Source organism: Artemia sp. Qi Xiang Cuo, chromosome 13 (assembly GCF_049724085.1).
Source record: "Artemia sp. Qi Xiang Cuo chromosome 13, ASM4972408v1, whole genome shotgun sequence".
Lineage (NCBI taxonomy): Eukaryota > Metazoa > Arthropoda > Branchiopoda > Anostraca > Artemiidae > Artemia > Artemia sp. Qi Xiang Cuo.
This window is the reverse complement of record NC_142806.1, coordinates 19,214,687-19,236,280: the sequence shown is the minus strand read 5'-3', so window position 1 is coordinate 19,236,280 and position 21,594 is coordinate 19,214,687. Positions and strand designations below refer to the sequence as shown.

Below are 21,594 nucleotides of genomic sequence, written 5' to 3'. Positions count from 1 at the left end.
GTGAGACTGTTGAAGACAGCTGGGATATGTGATATTTGAACGAAAGAGAGGAATCTACAAATGCGCCAAGGAACTTTGTGACTGTGGTCTGAGGAATGGGATTTCCATTGATTGACAGTGCGACATTGTGAGACACTAAGGAGTTTGAATGAGCAGAAGTGAAAACTATGATGCAGCTTTTTCTAGCATTTACCTGCATTTTGTTACGAAAACACCCGTCAGATATTTCGTCAAGAGTTTTTTGGGCCTTTTTTGCAGCAGACTCGGATAATTCAGCAGCAATGAAGAAATTTGAGTCACCAGCGAATAGTACTGGGTGTGCATTTGTAGTAAGACATGTTGTCAGGTCATTGATATACAAAATAAACAAGAGCGGTCCAAGTGCCGACCCCTGAGGTACGCCATATTTTACCAGTATTTCTGGCGAGACACTACCCTCCACAATTACACACTGCTTACGATCCGTCATGTACGATGAAAACCACTCGTGAGCAACACCAAATATTCCAAATGAATGTAATTTTGTGAGGAGGACTGAATGGTATACCGTGTCGAAAGCCTTAGTGAAATCCAGAAAAATCCCTAGTACCTTTTCTCCAGCATCCTGGCTATTTAATTTCAAGTTCAAGTTCATTTAATTTCTCAATAAATCACTACAAGACAAAATAACACTTTTACAATATGAATCAATGGAAAACAAAATATTTACAGAGGGTGCCTACACAGTGAGTTATACACGAAAACAGGCACCCTAAAAAAATAAAAGAAATAATAATAATAATAACAAATGATGAAAAGAAATGATAATGCACTAGATATACTGGGAAGAAAATTAGACACCACACTGAACCCACAGCCCACACCTCAAATCAATAAAATACCACATAATTAAATATTTATCAACAATTGCACCGGCCAACATGACTTCAAATAAATGAATAGTTATCTATAATTACTTATTAGATATAGTTTGAATTTAGCATTAGAAACTGGAATAGAAAAACGCGAATAAATATTACCTTCATAAATATTCCAGAACTTTATTATTGAATTTTTAGGAGAAAATCTGGATCTTTCAGTTCGGATTCTAGGGCAAGGTAATTTGGCGGAACTTCTTAAACAATAATTATTATGGACAAAAGAAACTAAAGAGAAGTTACTAGAATTTTAAGCCAATGGTAATAATTCTTTTATTTGTTTTAGTCTGAAAAGGACACAATTTGCAGTAAGGACTAGATCAACTGGCAATATTCTTAAAAATGTATAAAGGCTCTTAGTAGGGGATTTATTGGGGAGGGAAGATGGGGAAGGAAGGAGTGCTTTTAACGTATGAAGGGCATTATTTTGAAGACGTTGAAGGGGCTTAATAAGAGATTTGAAAGTATTGAAATAAACAACTGGACAGTAATGAAAATAAGAATGGATTAGAGAATAATAAACTGACTTAAGAGCAGGGAAAGGGAGGTGGAATTTTAGATACCGCAGTAACCCCACATTCCATCCTAGCTGCATCCTTAGCCTATCAAGATGAAGTTTCCAAGATAAATTTTCATCAACCGTTAGCCCTACATACTTACCATACTCTGTCCTTGAACTGGTAACTAGTTATCCCTCAAACCGGAAAGATATTTGGGAAATAGACGGTACAGCTTGAGAAATTCGAGGAAAGATAATAAACCGTGTCTTCGAAGATTTAAACACCATGAGGTTGTCGGCAAACCACTGCAATAGTTTCTTTAGACCAAAACAGAGGTTTTCTCTGACGGATGATTCATCTGTACCTGTGACAGAATTAGCCGTGTCTTCTGTGAATAGTAAAGCAAGTCCATCATCGGTGATAGTGTTCAGAAGGTCATTGGTGTATATTAAAAATAGTAGCGGTCCAAGAATTGAACCTTGTGGTACTCCTACCTTTTCAGAACAGGGCGTTTTTACCGATCTTACTGCACCTCCATCCACAAATTGATTCCGACCACTGAGGTAAGACTGGATGAGTAAGAGAGCATTACCTCTTATTCCGCAGTTGTCAAGCTTATCCAGAAGAATCAGATGAAAAATCGTGTCAAACGCTTTTTTTACATCCACAAATATTGTAGCTGGTATCACATTACGGTCCATCGCATAATTCAAAAATTGTAGCAAAACCATTATAGAAGGTTCGGTTGAGTGCCCAGGCCTAAATCCAAACTGATACTTGTTGAAGAAGTTAGACCTAGTCAGATAATTCATCAGTCTGTTGTAGATGCAACGCTCCATAATTTTTGAAACAGCAGAAAGAAGAGAGAGAGGGTAAAATTTAGAAGGCGCCTTGGGGTTATTATTGGTGAGAAGAGCTAAAACCATCAACAACTTTAAGGCCGTAGGAAACATACAATCTAGAAATTAAGATTTGGAGTAGTGAATGATAAAGCCAACGTAGCACTTAATGGTCTTCTTTAAGAGGTAATTTGACGACCCATCTGGACCTTCGGAGTGACCGTTTTTCATGGCTTGAACAATATTCAGCAGTTCGTCTTCAGTGACTGGCGACAGAAACATAGAGGAGGAAGACGGCGAAGGTAGGTACTTTTTGTAATTATCCGTGACGACAATTGAAAGGCCATAAGCTTCCTCTACGGTTGCATCGCCAATGCATGCAAAAAATTCATTTACCGTGTTGGCTACTTCTTGTTGGGATGTTGAATATGTTCCATCAGGCTTGGTTATGGTCTCAGGAAACGTATTAGTTTTTTATTGATTCAGGCATTCATTTATCAGTGTCCATATCTTCTTTGGTGATCCTTCTGCTTCTTGAAACTGCTTATGGTAGTAAGCCTGTTTAGCTTTCCTGAGCAGGGTTGTCAGAGTGTTTTTATAATTCTTGAAGTCCGTACCATGTACATCAGGATTATCAATATATTGCCTGAATAGCATATTTTTGTGTTCAATACTGGTTAGTAAGCCTTGGGTGATCCAAGGCTTTTTCGGGGTCGCATACCTGGAGCGCTTTTTCGGAAAGGGGCAGGCAGAGTCAAGGGCAGAAGAGACTTTCTAAATTAATAGGGTAGCCAGTGCATCTGGGTTGGCTTCTTCATAAACTGAAGTCCAGTCGCTTCAATTCACTTTATCTCTCAAATTTTGTAATTATTTATAATAAATATTACTTATTACTTTTATATTCGGGTTAGATTTCAGTCTATTTATCAAAAATTAAACAAGTAACATAGAGTGATCCGATTCATCAGTTAATACGACATAACTCGAATGTATATTTAGATTCGTAAAAATGTTGTCAATAACTGATGCCGACTGTTCACTAATACGTGTTGGTATTCTTGCTGTTATAACCAATCCGGCAGAAAAGCAAGTAGTTAGTAAATCTACAGGTAGAGATCTTAATTCTTGGGTCTCCGAACTCACCAGTCCCAAATCTATATTAAAATCACCCATAAAAACCACTTTATGGTTCTTAAAATTCATCCGTTGTGTTAGATCATTCAACTTACCAATAAAACTTAACGCACTTGATCCCGGTGGTCGATAAAATAAGCATAGGAGTAGCTTCTCCTTACCAGACTCGATCTCAACCATTAAAAATTCCAACTCCATCTCTTGATACAAATCACTAAAATCCGTAATTTTACGGATTTTACGGATAGGGAGATATCCGTAAAATTACGGATTTTAATGATTTGTGTCAAGAGATGGAGTTTGAATTTTTAATGGTTGAGATCGAGTCTGGTAAGGAGAAGCCACTCCTCTGCTTATTTTATCGACCACCGGGATCAAGTGCGTCAAATTTGATTGGTAAGTTGAATGATCTAACACAACGGATGAATTTTAAGAACGATAAGGTGTTTTTTATGGGTGATTTTAATATAGATTTGGGACTGGTGAGTTCAGAGACCCAAGAATTAAGATCTCTACCGGTAGATTTGCTAACTACTTGCTTTTCTGCCGGATTGGTTCCAAAAACAAGAATACCAACACGTATTGGCGAGTACTCTGCTTCATCTATTAACAAAATTTTTACAATTCTCAATATAAATTCCAGTTATGGCGTATTAACTGATAAATTGGATCACTCTATGTTACTGATGGAAATTTTGATAAAAAAACTTAAATCTTACCAGAATGAAGGAATAAGACTTAACATTTAGGATAAATAAGTAAAAAATTTGAAAGCTAAACTGACTAGAAGTGATTGAACTTCAGTTCATGAATAAGCCAGCCCAGATGTACTGGCTACTCTATTTATTGAGAAGTTCTCTTCGTCCCTTGACTCTGCCTGCCCCTTTTCGAAAAAGCGCTCCAGGTATGCGACCCCGAAAAAAACTTGGATCACCCAAGTCTTACTAACCAGTATTGAACACAAAAATTTGCTATTCAATCAATATATTGATAATCTTGATGTGCATGGTACGGACTTCAAGAATTGTAAGAACGCTCTGACAACCCTGTTCAGGAAATCTAAAAAGTCTTACTACCATACGCAGTTTCAAGAAGCAGAAGGATCGCCAAAGAACACATGGAAACTGATAAATGAATACCTGAATCAACAAAAAACTAATATGTTTCCTAAGACCACAACCAAGCCTGATGGAACATCTTCAACATCCCAACCAGAAGTAGCCAACCCGTTAAATGAATTTTTTGCATGCATTGGAGAAGCAACCGTAGAGAAAGCTTATAGCCTTTCAACTGTCGTCACGGATAATTACAGAAAATACCTACCTTCGCCGTCTTGCTCCTCTATGTTTCTGTCACCAGTCACTGAAGACGAATTGCTACATATTGTTCAAGCCATGAAAAATGATCACTCCAAAGGTCCAGATGGGTCGTCAAACTACCTCATACAAAAGACCATCGATTGCTATGTCGGCGTTATCGCACACATCGTCAATTCTTCATTTAAACATGGCATCTTTCCTACTGTCTTCAAGTCAGCGAAGGTTATACCCCTCCACAAAGGTAGCGACCCCAAGCTGCCTTCAAACTACCGCCCTATCTCTATTCTCTCTGCTTTTTCAAAAATTAGGGAGCGCTGCATCTACAACAGACTGATGAATTATCTGACTAGGTCGAACTTCTTCAACAAGTATCAGTTTGGATTTAGGCCTGGGCACTCAATCAAACCTTATATAATTATTTTGACACAATTTCTTGACTATACTATGAACCGTGATGTGATACCAGATACAATTATTATGGATATAAAAAAAGCATTCGAGATGATTTGTCATCTGATTCGTCCGAATAAGCTTGACAACTGTGGACTAAGAGGTAATACTCTCTTACTCATCCAGTCTTACCTCAGTGGTCGGAATCAATTTGTGGATGGAGGTGCAGTAAGATCGGTAAAAACGCCATGTTCTGAAAAGGTAGGAGTACCACAAGGTTCAATTCTTGGACCACTACTATTTTTAATATACACCAATGACCTTCTGAACACTATCACCGATGATGGACCTGCTGTACTATTCGCAGAAGACACGGCTAATTCTGTCACAGGTTCAGATGAATCATCCGTCAGAGAAAACTTCTGTTTTGGTCTAAAGAAGCTATTGCAGTGGTTTGCTGACAACCTCATGGTGCTAAACTCTTCGAAAACCAATTTTATCATCTTCTCTCGAATTTCTAATGCCATACCGTCTATTTCCCAAATATCTGTCCGTTTTGATGGAGAACTAGTTACCATTGCAAAGAGAGAGTCTTGAAAGTATATAGGGCTACCGGTTGATGAAAATTTATCTTGGAAACTTCATCTTGATAGGCTAAGGATGCAGCTACGATGAAATGTGGGGTTACTGCGGTATCTAAAGTTCCACCTCCCTTTCCCTGCTCTTAAGTCAGTTTATTATTCTCTAATCCATTCTTATTTTAATTACTGTCCAATTGCTTATTTAAATACTTTCAAATCTCTTATTAAGCCCCTTCAACGTCTTCAAAATAATGCCCTTCGTACGTTAAAAGCACTCCTTCCTTCCCCATCGTCCCTCCCCGATAAATCCCCTACTAAGAGCCTTTATACATTTTTAAGAATATTGCCAGTTGATCTAGTCCTTACTGCAAATTGTCTCCTTTTCAGACTAAAACAAATAAAAGAATTATTACCATTGGCTTTAAATTCTAGTAACTTCTCTTTAGTTTCTTTGGTCCACAATAATTATTGTTTAAGAAGTTCAGCCAAATTACCTTGCCCTAGAATCCGAACTGTAAGATCCAGAGTTTCTCCTAAAAATTCAATAATAAAGTTCTGAAATATTTCTGAAGGTAATATTAATTCACGTTTTTCTATTCCAGTTTCTAAAGCTAAATTCAAACTATATCTAATAAGTAATTATAGATAACTATTCATTTATTTGAAGTCATGTTGGCCGGTGCAATTGTTGATAAATATTTAATTATGTGGTATTTTATTGATTTGAGGTGTGGGCTGTGGGTTCAGTGTGGTGTCTAATTTTCTTCCCAGTATATCTAGTGCATTATCATTTCTTTTCATCATTTGTTATTATTATTATTATTTCTTTTATTTTTTTAGAGTGCCTGTTTTCGTGTATAACTCACTGTGTAGGCACCCTCTGTAAATATTTTTTTTTCCATTGATTCCTATTGTAAAAGTGTTATTTTGTCTTGTGGTGATTTAATGAGAAATTAAATGAACTTGAACTTGAAATTAAATAGCCAGGATGCTTGAGAAAAGGTACTAGGGATTTTTCAACATGTTAAGTCTGTTAGGATTTTCTCAAGGAAAAGTGGTTAAAAAAAAAAAAAAAAAAAAAAAAAAAAAAAAAAAAAAAGTTCTGTCATTTAAAGAGAAATTTTTGAAATTTGAAATAATTGTCAAAATAAAATGCGGATTGGATGACAATTATAGTGACATTTTTTAATTTGACATAGTTCACAAGAAAAAGAAAAAAAAAAGTGGAGATTAACTGTCACTTAAGATAAAATTTCAGCTTCAATCTTGTAAATTATCAGACTAGTTGTATCAGTTATTCTGTTTTCTTTGAAGTTTCCTGTAATCTTTAGTGAAGGTTTGTTGTTGTTGTTTTTTTTGGGAGGGGGGGAGAGCGACAGTAGTGTTTTGTCAGATCCATAAAGAATATGAAACGGAAGGGTGAACAGGCACAACGAAAGCTGATCTCTTTTCTTACTTAAAGCTCTTCCTTGGCAGCGTCGCCAGCATAGAGGGAACAGAAATCAGCATCGTTAGTCCCCTTCAGAGTGGTCTGTTCTGGGCAAGGGTTGGAGCTTCGCTGGGGTCGATACTCTAAGGAGTAAGTCGATTGCGTATGTCATACTTTTGCAATTGTAGGGCGGAGGAAAAAATAAGGGATGGAGGCTTTTCTTAGGTACGGTTTTGTATCCGGGTTTAAATAAACGATATAGTTGGAGCTGGCTCATCTCCGACAGTCTTATTCGTGCAACCTTTGGACCTTGTTCTTGGAAGCTTTTTGGAACCTTTTCTTTTGTGGTTTGGCCCTCCCTTCTCTGGAGGTAGATTGTTAGCTTTTGTTACCCTTTCTCCAAAATATTGAAGTGAATTTTGAGCTCGAGCCAGTGCTCGAAGTGCAACAGAATGGATATCTCAAAATTTTTGATTAAATATGTTTTGGGAATTGAAGGGCGTGGAGAGGGGGGGCTTGTTTCCCTCCAATTACTTTTGGTTAATAAAAAGGGAACCAGCCCTTTCAATTTCCAATCGAATGAGCTGGAGGGCCTTCGAAGTTTCTACGACAATAAATGGCCATCTCAAAATGGCCATCTTAAACTTAGACAATGTTAGAAATTCTAAGCTTTATTACTAAGCTTAGTTACTAGCTTCATTACGATGCTGAATACGAAGCTTTATTATTAAGCTTCATACTAATTTTGTAAATATACCTACAAGTGAATTTCGGGAAAATACGAGGAATGGTGGGGGGGGGGAGAGCATTCACCTTCTTATCACTTTGAATCTGAAAAAGAGCCCTAAAGCTTCTGATTACCAATCCAATGAGCCCCCTTCAAAGTTTATACTATCACCCTCTCTATATATACGTTATATGCCCCGAGGGCATAACTTACAACCCTTGCCCTGAGATCTCTGGGGAGGCTGTCATCCTCAAAGAAATAATTTCCGGACCTTTCAATTACGTTGAACAAAACGGCTATCTATAAATTTTGATTGGATGGGTTTGGGGAAATAATGGGCGTGAGAGGGGGGTTACTTGCCCTCCAATCCCTTTTGACTATTAAATAGGACACTAGCCCTTTCAGCTCCCAATCAAATAAACTATTTTCAAAGTTTCTAAGACAAAAAAGCCATCTCAAAATTTCTATCAGATGCATTTCGGGAAAATATGAGGTGTAGGGGGGGGGGATATCCACCCTCCGACGACTCTGAATCTTAAAAAGGCGACTAGAACATCTGATTACCTATTCAATGAGTCCCCTTCGAGGTTTGTAAAATCACCCTTTCTATATATATACCTTATATGCCGCCAGGGCATAACTTACAACCCTTGCCCTGAATGCTGTAGGGGGGTTGGCATCCTCAACAACATAATTTCCGGGCCTTTCAACTACGTTGAACAAAATGGCTATCTCAAAATTTTGATTGGATGTGTTTGAGGAAATGGTGGGCATGGGAGGGGGGTTAGTTGCCCTCCTATCACTTTCGACTATTAAAAAAAGCTTATAATCCTTGTCCTGAGGGCTGTAGGGGAGTTGTCATCATCAAAGACATAATTTCCGGACCTTCCAACTAAGTTGAACAAAATGTCTATATCGAAATTTTGATTAGATGTGTTTGAGGAAATTGTAGGCGTGGGAGGGGGGAGGTTAGTTGCCCTCTAATCACTTTCGACTATTAAAAAGAGCACTAGCTCTTTCAATTTCCAATTAAATGAGCTGTCTTCGAAGTTTCTACGACAACAAATGACCATCTCAAAATTTCTATCAGATTCACTTCAGAAAAATACGAGGTGTACAGGGGGAGGGGGTATCCACCCTTTGATCACTCTGAACCTTGAAAACGGCACTAGAATATCTTGTTTCCAATCCAATGAGCCCATTCCAGAGTTTTTACGATCACCCTTTCTATATATACCTTATATGCCCCCAGGGCATAACTTCTAACCTTACCCTGAGGGCTGTTGGGGGTTGTCATCCTCAAAGACACAATTTCCGAACCTTCCAACTAAGATGAATAAAATAGCTTACTCAAAATTTTGATTGGAAGTGTTTGGGGAAATGGTGAGCGTGGGAGCGGGGTTAATTGCCCTCCATTCACTTTTGACCATTAAAAATGGCACAAGCCCTCTCAATTTCCAATCAAATGAGCCTTTTTAGAAGTTTCTACGACAACAAATGGCCATCTCAAAATTTCTATCAGATGTATTTCGGGAAAATACGAGGTGCATCGGGGTGTGTGGGGGGGGGTATCCATCCTCTGATTAGTCTGAATCTCAAAAAGGGCATTAAAACATTGGATTAGCATTCCAATAAACCCCCTCTGAAGTTTATATAATCACTCTTTCGATATAAACCTTAAATGCCCCCAGGACATAACTTACAATCCTTGCCCTGAGGGCTGTTGGGGGTTGTCATCTTCAAATACATAATTTTCAGACCTTTCAACTAAGTTGAACAAAATAGCTATTTCAATATTTTGAATGAATGTGTTTGGGGAAATGGTTGGCATGGGAGGTGGGTTAGTTGCCCTCGAATCATTTTCGACCATTAAAATGGGCAAAAGCCTTTTCAATTTCCAATCGAATGAGCCCTTTTCTATGTTTCTACGACAATTCCTTCAATACGAAGGGCCCTGGCCTAAGACAAAAAATAAAATAAAATAATACGTTGTGCCCACATCGCTCTTTACTTAGACAGTACTATTGTGCTGCCAATGGCTTTGTTTTTGACTCCTTACTTTACAGGTCATGGAACTTCTGTGGGGATTAGGGATTTTATTTATCTTTTCTATCTACTAATGTATGTATCTACTTTTTGGTCCTTAAGCGTTCTAACATTGAGAATCTACTGATTCCCAAAGGCAAAACCAAGCCACAAAGCAAAGCCACGCTTTATCTTCAAAGCAAAGCCACACTTTCTTAATGTGTTTGGTGCCACAAGTTTTAAGATTTTTTTTTTTTTTGCTAAAATTTTCACCCAAGTTTTTTTCTTTTTCGTTTCCTTTGACACCCACTACAACCAAAACAGCATATGGATGTCTTTGTCGGTTAAAATAATCAGATTCTATTTGTACTTACCCTGGTATTTTAGGGCCAAAAGGCTTCTTAGGCAAAGTGATTTAAGGCACTTAAGAAACTTCTAGACTTAAGGAAAGAGATTACTTACATATAGGTTATTTATAGGACAGGGCTTCGAAGATAGCTTAAACGCAACGTATGTCACTTGGAATATATTAGGCCGCTTTTCTGGATCGACTTCTAGCATATATCCTAAAAGAAATTCTCATGTTCGAAACAGCGGAAAATGAAACATAACGTTCAAGCTTGTTGGTCAGAGGCAACTCATTTAAGCAATTAGAAAACAATGTAATTGAAAATAATTGAAAGAAAATAAGAATTAATAATTGAAATTGAATAAATTATTCAAATATAAATGGATATAAGAAACTTCTTTATACATTGAGGATTTAAAATAAGGGATATAATATAATTTTATATTAGATTCAATATTTTTATTGGAAAAACTATATAACTGACAACAATAAACTATTCGTTGAATTCTAGACGGTGTTTGCATAAAATCTAGTTTGTTACGACAAGTTTAACAGCAAACATCTCGGCCCACTAACGTCAAACACATTCCCTACAATCAGGTACTTTAGTAGGGATTTTTCTTGAAAGGAGGGGGCAATACAAAATTAAAAACAATAGCCAGATTTACAATGAAGTATTTAAGAGATTAAAACAACAGCTCTCGTAAACTCTCGAAATTTCAGAACAAGGTGCGACACCCTCCTCTAAATAGAAGTGTGTCTACAATGTATAAACATTGCGAGAGTATGTCTTCTCGGGGCAAATGGTCAAATAATAGTTATCATTTATTAATATTAACATTTGATTATATTAAAAACGCAGTACCGGCTAACCATTGCCCTGTTGGTAGGCTCCTGCGGATTAGTTAGATTTTTCTATTCATCCTTCTTTGCTTAAATATGATGCAATATAAGGCCCTCTTCAGGAAATGTGGATGAGTTTTTGGACCTGATGGATAATATGTTGGATAAAATACCGGATTCGAGAGTGCCTTGCTTTATAAGTGGTAATTTTAATATTGATTTGAACAATGTGCAAGATGTGAATTCGAAGGCAAGAAGTTTTTTGAATCTTATGTATAGTTATGGTCTTTCCCCTTCTGTTAATATTCCAACTAGAATATCTGGAGCTTCTGCATCTGTGATTGATACTCTGTTATTGAATGTTAGCTGCGATTTGTCGCGAGTGTTAGTGAACGACGTTTCCGATCACTGTGCTATTGTGATCTGTGGAGCTATTAGTTTTTGTCGTCAAGGAGATGGTATGACTGGAGTTAAACAGCCTATAATTGATAAGAAAGCTATATATAAATATAGGACTAAACTTACGAATGAGTCATTTGAATATCTTGATGGTACTGATTGTGTTAATGACGAATTTGTTTAATGGTATGAAAAACTGATTAAGATGTTATATGAAACTCTAGAGTTCAAACAAAAGCGTACACGTTATGATGTTGCAAAGAAACCATGGATATCGAAAGCGCTACTTAAATCGATGGATAAAAGACAAGAACTCTATGAAAGGTCTACTAAAACTGGATCTCAATCAGATAAAGATATTTATAAGAGTTCTAACAGAAATCTTAACCCCCTTTAAAGACAGGCTAAAATGCTCTACTTTGAAAATAAAATTAAAAGAGGTAGAAGGCAACTCTGCAACAACTTGGAGAATCATCAAGTTGGTAGTAAACCCTCGTGCTACCCCGACTATCCCTGACATTCCAGACGCTCACTCGGATAATCAAGTTGCTAATAAAATGTGTGTGCTTTTTACAGATATTGGTAAGAGTGTATCTGATAGTGTTGTGCAGTCACCCAGTGATGGCTCTTATAAGGATTTTCTCGATAAGGCACCTAAAGTCTCTATATTTTTAAGACCAGTGAGTTTTGCAGAGCTTGAGATGACAGTGAAGTCAATGAAGAATTTGGCAGCTGGGTCGGATTTTTTCACTGTTAGAATTCTTCGTTCAGTTTTCTCTACTGTTTCAGGTCATCTGTTGTATTTGATTTATTCATGTTTTAAGAGTTGAGTTTACCCGGATTGTTTGAAAAGTGCTCATGTGGTACCCCTGTTTAAGAGTGGCGATGAACATGATATGAAAAATTACACACCAATATCAATGCTCCCAATAATATCGCGTCTGTTTGAAAAACTGATTTATGTAAGAATGGTGGATTTTGTAAATAAAATTTTTTATTTTCACCCTACTCAGTTCGGATTTCGTCATGGGATGTCAATAGAGCAAGTTTTGCTTCTTTTTTTAACTACTACTACTACTACTACTAATAACAATTCACCGCAGCACCAAGCCACCTGAGGCCAACACAGCTACGAACGCTCCTCCTCCACCCCAATCTATTCAAAGCCTCCCTTTTTACACCCACCTACGAAGTTCCCATTTCCTTTAAATCTTTCTTTATGACGTCCTCCCACCCCAGACGGGGACGACCAGCTTTCCGTTTAGCCCAAGATGGTTGGCCGAAAAGAATAATCTTCGCCAATCTGTCATCCTTCATCCGTGCAACGTGCCCTAGCCACCTCAACCTTTCTTTCATTATAGCCCTAGAGAGGCTATAATGCTCTAAAACTTTACTAAGTGTGGCAACTAGACCCCAGCACCGTGCCAACGGATCGACTCAACGCCACCGACGAGATGCCCGGTCGACGGCCGCCGAAGTGTCGCAACGCCACTAGCGGGGGGATAGGTGGGGATAGGGGGCTATCATTTTTTTAAATGATAATACCTCATTTTTTTATTGGAAGCAGGGATTCCAAAAAGATAATTATTTTTTTCATTTAAAATGGAGACGGAAGAAAATGATATCAAATTCCCTGTGAAACCATTGAAATATTTTGATAGACCCAGAGCCTCCCATTGGGACTTGTTCATTGTCTTGGGTATTTTGCGATTTTTCATAGGCTACTGGCTCCCTTTAATTGGATTCTTTGGATCTTATTGAATGCCACGGCGAATCTCTGATTCAGTTTTCCAATAATTTGAGGTATATCTGAATAATTTCGATATTTTTGTTGTTGTCTTTGTGCTCCTTTACTCATACCCTCAAAAAATTTTTTCAAGGAACACTAAGTTGTTTAATGTTATTTTGCGTGTTTTGTTGAACCATATAATGACCCAGTTAATTATTAAGTAATTTATTTTTCTAATATAAAGCTGAGACAGTATTCTATCAAGGTGGTATCCAGAGGGGGGGGGTATTACATTTAAATGATAATATCTCGAACTTTTTTTCTGAAAGAAGGGATGCCAAAAAGTTTTTTTTTTTTATTTAAAGCAGAGACGGCATCCTATCAAGGTGGTATCCAGAGGGGGGCGGGGTAGTGAGCTATCATATCTAAATGATAATACCTCGATTTTTTTTTAAGCAGGGATGCCATTAAGTTAATTATTCTTTTTTATTTAAAGCAGAGTCTGTATCCTATCAAGATGGTATCCTGAGGGGGTGGGACCTAGGGAGTTATTGTATTTAAGTGAAAGTACCTTGATTTTTTTTTTTTTTGTATTGAAAGTAGGGATGCCAAAAGTTGAAAAGTTGACAAAAACTAACAAGATTTTCGTGAATTAAACTTGATACAGCACTTGTATAGTTTTATCGTCCAAGGGGAAAGAACATATGCGTCCAGTCCGTTTTTTTTCTTATTGATGAAACGGGTTTACTTTGAAACCATTCATTCATAAGTACCAGGCAGATTCACACCAAAACAAATTCGTGTGACGAAAGCTATATCGACATCCCCATCTAACGTTGTGCTCGAGTGACAATGGCGCCCTTGGTCCAGAGCCCAAGTTACATAAATAGGCCCAAGTTACTTAAAAAGCTTTCAAATTGGGAGGTGTCTTTGACAGTCTTATGACCTCAGGGTACTAGATGTTGCAAAGTTCTTACGCATCAGCAGTGGTTTAAAAAATTCGATCACCCCACAAATGATTACCAATAATATGCACAAATATAACAAATGTAACATTTGGAATATTATAACACTTTTTTCAAAGCTTTGTAGAAAATCAAAAAAGGCTAAATACCCCTCACCAGGGGGTGTCCCGAGGGAGGAGGCGGGGAGAGGCACGCCACCCCTCCAATATTTTTGGCATTCGGTAAAATTTTCGCTGAAGGCAAAAATTTTTGCAAAAATATTACAAAATTGCCCGAAATTTAGCAAAATTCTTGATTTCTACAGAAAATTTGGCATAACTCAGGTAGCGATTCAGTAAAATTTACGAAGATCGCCCCACCCCCCCAATGAAATGAGTCTCGGGACGCCCATGCCTCTAACTACGCTTGAAAGCTATTTTAAAAAGAAACTTTGGAGATTTCCATGGATATGACCATAGCAGAACCATTCAGCCTGGGTGGGAAACAAAGAGGAGTCTTTGAGTATTTTGACCAAAGGTGACTTAGTGTTGCGACTTTCTTAAATTTAGTAATTTTTCGAAGCATTTGGATATCAAAGCTTTAACTTAATAACTGATACTAAGTGTCCAAGCATTTCGCTTGGATTAAAAGTGACGAATTAGGAAGAAAATTCCAGAAACATTTTTCTGGAGCTACTTCAGTCTGCATATTATTTCATTTAATTAAATTTAAAACGGATGAGCTTTTCATTTTTTACCAAAGAAAATAGCTGGCACTTCATTTTTCTTCATACTGAATAAACCATTAAGTTTTTTTTTTTTATTGTAATTGAAGTGTTCGCGTCTTAAGCGATCACTAAGTATTTTTCATTTTGACAAGGTTATTCCTTTTAGATGTAGTGTATAACTTAGCTAATATGTGGTATTTTTGATTTTATAACTTGGAATGAATCCCCAACAGAAAAAATGAATAATATCCAAAAGAGCAGCCATAAAGAGCAGCCTCAAAAACATATTTTACATCTGCAAATTAACTACGCTGAACAAAATGGCTATCTCAAAATGTTGATTGGATGTGTTTGGGGGAATGATTGGCGCGGGGGGGGGGGGGGCTCTTTGCCCTCAAATCACTTTCGACAATTAAAAAGGGCACTAGCCCTTTGAATTTCCAATCGAATGAGTCTTTTTTGAAATTTCTACGACAACACCTTCTATAAAAACTTTATATGCCCCCAGGGAATAACTTAAAACCCTTCCCCTGAGGGTTGTGGGGGAGTTTCCTCCTCAAAAACATATTTTCTATCCGGAAATCAACAGCGCTGATTAAAATGGCTATCTAAAAATTTTGACTGGAATTGTTTAGGGGAATGATGGACATGGGGGGGGGGCTAGTTGCCCTCCAATCCCTTTCGAAAATTAAAAAGAGTACTAGCCCTTCAAATTTCCAATCGAATGAGCCTGTCTTGAAGTTTCTACGACAACGACTTCTATAGAAACCTTGTACAGCCCAAGGGCATAACTTAAAAAACTTGGCCTGAGGGTTGTCGGGGAGTATCCTCCTCAAAAAAGATATTTTCTATCTGGAAATCAACTACGCTGAAGAAAATGGCTATAATTTTGAATGGATGTGTTTTGGGGCATGATGGGCGTGGGGGGGGTTGGTAGTTGCCCTCAAATCACTTTTGAATAATTTCCAATCGAGTGAGACTTTTTTGAAGTTTCTACGAAAACGCCTTCTATAAAAACCTTATATGCCCCCAGTGCATAACTTAAAACCCGTGCCCTGAGGTCATAACTAAAAACCCTTGCCCTGAGGGTTGTGGGTGAGTGTCTTCCTCAAAAACATATTTTCTATCTGGAAATCATCTACGCTGAACAAAATGGCTATCTCAAAATTTTGATTGGATATGTTTGGGAGAATGATGGGCGTGGGGGGGGAGGGTTTCGTTGCCCTCAAATCACTCTCGACTACTAAAAAGGGCACTAGAACTCTTAATTTCCAATCGAATGAGTCCCTTTTGAAGTTTCTACGACGATTCCTTCCATATGAAGTGACCTGCTCTAAAGGAAAAAAATAATATTTAGTACGTTGTGACAACATGGTTCTTAAATGTCCTCAAGGCATGACTTAAAACCCTTGCCCCGAGGGCTATCTCAAAATTTTGATTGGCTGTGTTTGGGGGAATGATGGCCATGGGGAGAGGGGCTAGTTGTCCTCCAATCACTTTCGACTATTAAAAAGGGTTCTAGCCCTTCGAATTTCCAATCGAATGAGCCTGTTTTGAAGTTTCTACGACAACGCCTTCTATAAAAACCTTATATGCCCCCTGGGCAAAACTTAAAACCCTTGCCCTGAGGGTTGTGGGGAAGTGTCCTCCTTAAAAACATATTTTCTACCCGGAAATAAACTACGCTGAACAAAATGGCTATCTCAAAATTTTTATTAGATGTGTTTGGGAAAATGATGGATGTGGGGGGGCTCGTTGCCCTCCAATACTTTCGACTACTAAAAACAGCGCTAGAACTCTTAATTTCCAATCAAATGAGCCCCTTTTGAAGTTTCTACGACGACCCCTTCCATATGAAGTGACCTGCTCTGAAGGGAAAAAAATACAGAGTACATTGTGCCAACATGGTTCTTATATGTCATCAGGGCATAACTTAAAACCCTTGCCCCGAGGGTTGTGGATGAGTGACCTCCTCAAAAACATATTTTCTATCTGGAAATCAACTACGTTGAACAAAATGGATATCTCAAAATTTGATTGTATGTGTTTGGCGGAATGATGGGCGTGGGGGGGGGGGCTAGCTGCCCTCCAATCACTTTCAACTATTAAAAAAAGCACTAGCCACTCCAATTATAATCGAATGAGCCCTTTTCGAAGTTTCTACGACAACTCCTTCGATAAGACTCAACTACGTTGAACATAATGGCTATCTCAAAATTTTGATCGGATGTATTTGGGGGAATGATGGGAGTGGGGGGGGGAGTTTCCCTCCAATCACTTTCGACTATACAAAAGGTTACTAGCCCTTCAAATTTCCAATCGAATGAGCCTGTTCTGAAGTTTCTACGACACCGCCTTCTATAAAAAAACTTATATGCCCCCAATCACTTTCGACTAGTAAAAAGGGCTCTAGCCCTTTGAATTTCCAATCGAATGAGCCTTTTTTGAAGTTTCTACGACAACGCCTTCTATAAAAACCTTATGCCCTCAAATCACTTTAGACTATTAAAAGGGCACTAGCCCTTGCAATTTCCAATGGAATGAGCCTTTTTCGAAGTTTCTACGACAACACCTTCTATAAAAACCTTATATGCCCCCAGGGCATAACTTAAAACCCTTGCCCTGAAGGTTGTAGGGGTGTGTCCTCCTCAAAAACATATTATCTATCAGGAAATCAACTACGCTGAACAAAATGGCTATCTTAAAATTTGGATTGGATGTGTTTGGGGGAATGATGGGCGTGGAGGGAAGGGCTAGTTGCCGTCCATTCACTTTCGACTACTCTTTTTGAAGTTTGAAGCCTCTTTTGAAGTTTCTACGACGACCCCTTCCATATGAAGTGACCTGCTCTAAAGGAAAAAAATAATGCACAGTACACTGTGCCAACATCGTTCTCATATGCCCTCAGGGCTGATATAACTTAAAACCCTTGCCCAGAATGTTGTGGGGGAGTGTCCTCCTCAAAAACACATTTTTTATCAGGAAATCAATTACACTGAACAAAATGGTTACCTCAAAATTTGGATTGGATGTGTTTGGGGGAATGATAGGCGTGAGGGGGGGGGGGCTAGCTGACCTCCAATCACTTTCGACTATTAAAAGGGTACTACCCACTCCAATTTCCAATCAAATGAGTCCTTTTCGAAGTTTCTACGACAACTCCTTCGATACGAAGTGCCCGGCTGAAAAAAAATGTGACCACATCATTCTTTACTTAGGCAGCGCTTGCGCTGCCTAAGTAAAGTAACTCTTCAACTTCGTATTTGACGATTTAACCGACAAGACAGGAAGGGTGAGAATCGGAAAATGAGTTTTAGGTACCGCATCCTTTTAAAGTCATTGATGTACCAATTGTGATGCATTAACTATTTGATAATAACGTCAAACATGATAATACATTATTAATAAACAGTTGCTACAGTTAAGTGTCTACGACCTTTCCTCCAGTGAAGATCAAAGTTCGAGTCGCTCTGTAGTATAAAACAACTCGTATTGCATAGTTTTACTTCGTACTTTACTTTCAAAACTTTTTTGAAGGAACCTCATATGTGGCTCTGTATTGGAAGCTTTTATGCTTCCCATTTAGAACAAGCAGCCCACTGAGTTGCAGCAAATGACGACTGCACTTTTGTTTAAGACCGATGTTTGACTCCTACCAGCATATACTCCACACCAAATAAGAGCCGTTCAAGTTTTACTTGAGAACTATTTTTATTTTCGGTTCGGTAGCATATAACCATCAAACAGTGAGGGACTACTACCGCACATCCACTACGGTCTTTGGAGTAGAAGCAACCGTCGGTGAATTATTTAATAAAACGCTTATAAGAACTATGAATTGTTCTATTAAATGTGAAACAGCGTTCAAACTCCTTTTCGGATAGTCAATTAGTCAATATACGCTAAATTAATATTATTAATAATTAATATTATTATTATTATTGTTATTATATACACTAAATGCAAAGAATAACCTTTGCGTGCATCGGAATGAAATTTTTATTTATTTTTAACTTAAATGCACTATCTTATTTAGTTATACTAAATTTCTGTTTAAAAAGCATTTAATAAAAATAAAATAAAGCGAATAAAAAAGAAAATTTAAACTGGAAGTTGAATCCACTCTAATGAGATCCACCACCTCTACTGAAATTCACCACCTCGAAGTGAAATTCACTAAACGGACTTAGATCATTTCCAAAGAAAACATAGATCATTTGTGGAATGTGGACTTTGCGGACGTTGTGGAACATTGTGTGAAGCTCTGAATCATCTAGGTCTTGAAATCCGTCATATTGGTTTTTTTTCTTAGGATCAGAGAGAACAGCGTATGCTTCTCCAAGTTCTTTGAAATTCTTTTCATGTTCTTTTCGCTCTTCTTCTGTTGCCGAAGAATGTCGGTCAGGATGATGAACAAGCGCTCGTTTCCTGTACGCCTTTTTGATTTCATCGTCGTTGGCATTCTTATCAACTCCAAGGATTTTGTAGTAATCTTTTCGCTTGGACCTTTTCAATGCTATTTTCGCCTCTTGCAACAGTCTTCGCGTTTCTCTATTTGCATTTTTTTCTAGCTTCATACAAGCTTCATAATCTCTGACACATTCTTCATGTTTCTCAAGACTTTTGTAGGATTTCGCTCTCAACAGCAATGCTTTTATGTAACCATCATTTAAGTTCAGAGCCTCGGAACAATCGTCAACTGTTTGGGAGTGATTTCCAAGCTCAGAATTGACAAGAGCTCTATTGTAATATACTTTAGAATTGAACAGCTTATTAACTGGGTCGATCGCAAGTGTTTCTGTATAGATGGTGAGAGCTTCTTTTAATTTGCCTTGTTTAAATGCTACATTTCCTTCCTTTTTCTTCGTCACCAGCTGCTTTGCTTTCTTATAAGTCTCTCTGGCTTTGGCACAATCGGGCGCTAATTGAAGTACTTGTTGGAAATGAGACAAGGCCAAATCAATGTTATCCTGATAATATAAACACATTCCACGGACCAGCAATGAGTCAACATCTGTTTTATCTGACCTTAGTATGTCATTAACGATTTCCTCAGCCTCCTGATATCGTCCAAGGCAGGTCAACGACTCAGCTTTCTTTACTCTGTACCTTCGGCAAAACACAGCAATTTCCAAGGCTCTTTCAGAACAATACAAAGTCTTTCTATAGTCTTGAATTTCAGCCGAGCTTTTCAAATTTTTCTCTATTTTATTGAGAGTATCAATAGTTCTCAACTCAGCGTCAATAGTAGTATTTGTAGGCTCTAGTTCTTTTGCTTTGTCAAAAGCGCTTTTCGCAGCGTTTACAACGCCCATCGCCAAGAAACACTTTCCCATTCTGAAATAACCCTTGGAATAAGAAGGCTCACATTTGACACTTTCTCTGGCATCTTGCAGCGCCTTTGAATACATTCCCAGCATGATGTAACAAGCAGCGCGATTGCTATAATAAGGAGCACACGGATACAACTCAATGGCTTTGGTGTAACAGCCAAGAGCCCGTCTATAATCATTCTTATTGTAGTATTTATTTCCTTCATCCTTTTTATCCTCCGCAAGCTCCTCAGAACTGGAAGTGACTTTAGCTATATCATCTTCATTACCTAGATCATTATAATAAGCCTCATTGGATTTCAAATATAAACAGTCTCTATGATTATAATTTGATCTGTCAAAACATTTTTTATCATCAGCTTCTTCGGAATAATCTGTTCTCATTTTCTTCACTCTTGGTTCACCTTGCTCTCTCAAATTGTTTGTCCTTCTTACATTTCGGCTATATTCAGACTTCTCATAGGGACTCCTATGACGCCTTTCGCGGTAAATAGGTTCATTGGGTTCATCAGCCTGATGGGCACTAAGACTCGTTTCACTTCTTGGGCTCTTGCCTCTTCTTTCTAAGCCATTCAAGCCTTGAGAATTGTCGTCTTTTTCTGATCTTGTCTCCATTATGCTTATAAGTGTTTTCGCTAGCTATTAACTTTCCATACTGAAGTCACTTGAGTTCATGTCTCGTTTTATATGGTACATGACGTCATGTCAAATGACGTCAGCATGGGAAGACAAAAGGGATTCTCAACATTATTTTATTCTTGAAGTCTTATATTTTCTACAAATCTATAATTTCATTTAAAAATGGTTCGTTTCCTTAGTTCTTCTTGCTAATTGCAAAATTAAAAAGACAATAAATGACTCAACAGCTAAAGAAAAAGCCATGAAACAAGAAACAACAAAATCACATTGAATTGCAACAAGGATAAGACATAGGATAAGATCATTCTGATCGCTGTTCTTCTTATCTTTAACTCGGACTGATTCAGATTGACTATTCCCTCTTAATTTATGAACATGCCAGCACAATATTACACTCTTGTGACATCTGGCTGCATCTTCCAGATCTTTGGCAATTTATCCATGGCCTCCACTTCACACCACCTTAATTCATATTTTAAATCTTGCTCCACTTTCTTTTCATTCCACTTATTTTCTTATAATCTATCACTAAAATAATTCTTATACAAGCTCCCCATCGTCTCTATTAAACACAAGCATTTTTAATAATATTTCTAGCTGTGTTCCGAACTTTCTTCCCTAAGATACCATCAGCGACTTCACAAACTATTTTCCTAAAACTATTCCATCAATCTTCCACATTTTCCAATTTTAAACTTTCCAGCATAGTGTTCAACTGTTCCGGGAAGTTTTATCTTAAACTCACATCCAGGAGTCCAGCAGCATTATAG

At 37.8% G+C, this 21,594-nt stretch overlaps 1 pseudogene; it reads right to left on the bottom strand.

Moving 5' to 3' along the window:
- Window positions 1-18,976: 18,976 nt before the first annotated feature.
- Window positions 18,977-20,800, bottom strand: LOC148945041 (dnaJ homolog subfamily C member 7 pseudogene; annotated as a pseudogene).
- Between the last annotated feature and the right edge of the window lie 794 nt (window positions 20,801-21,594).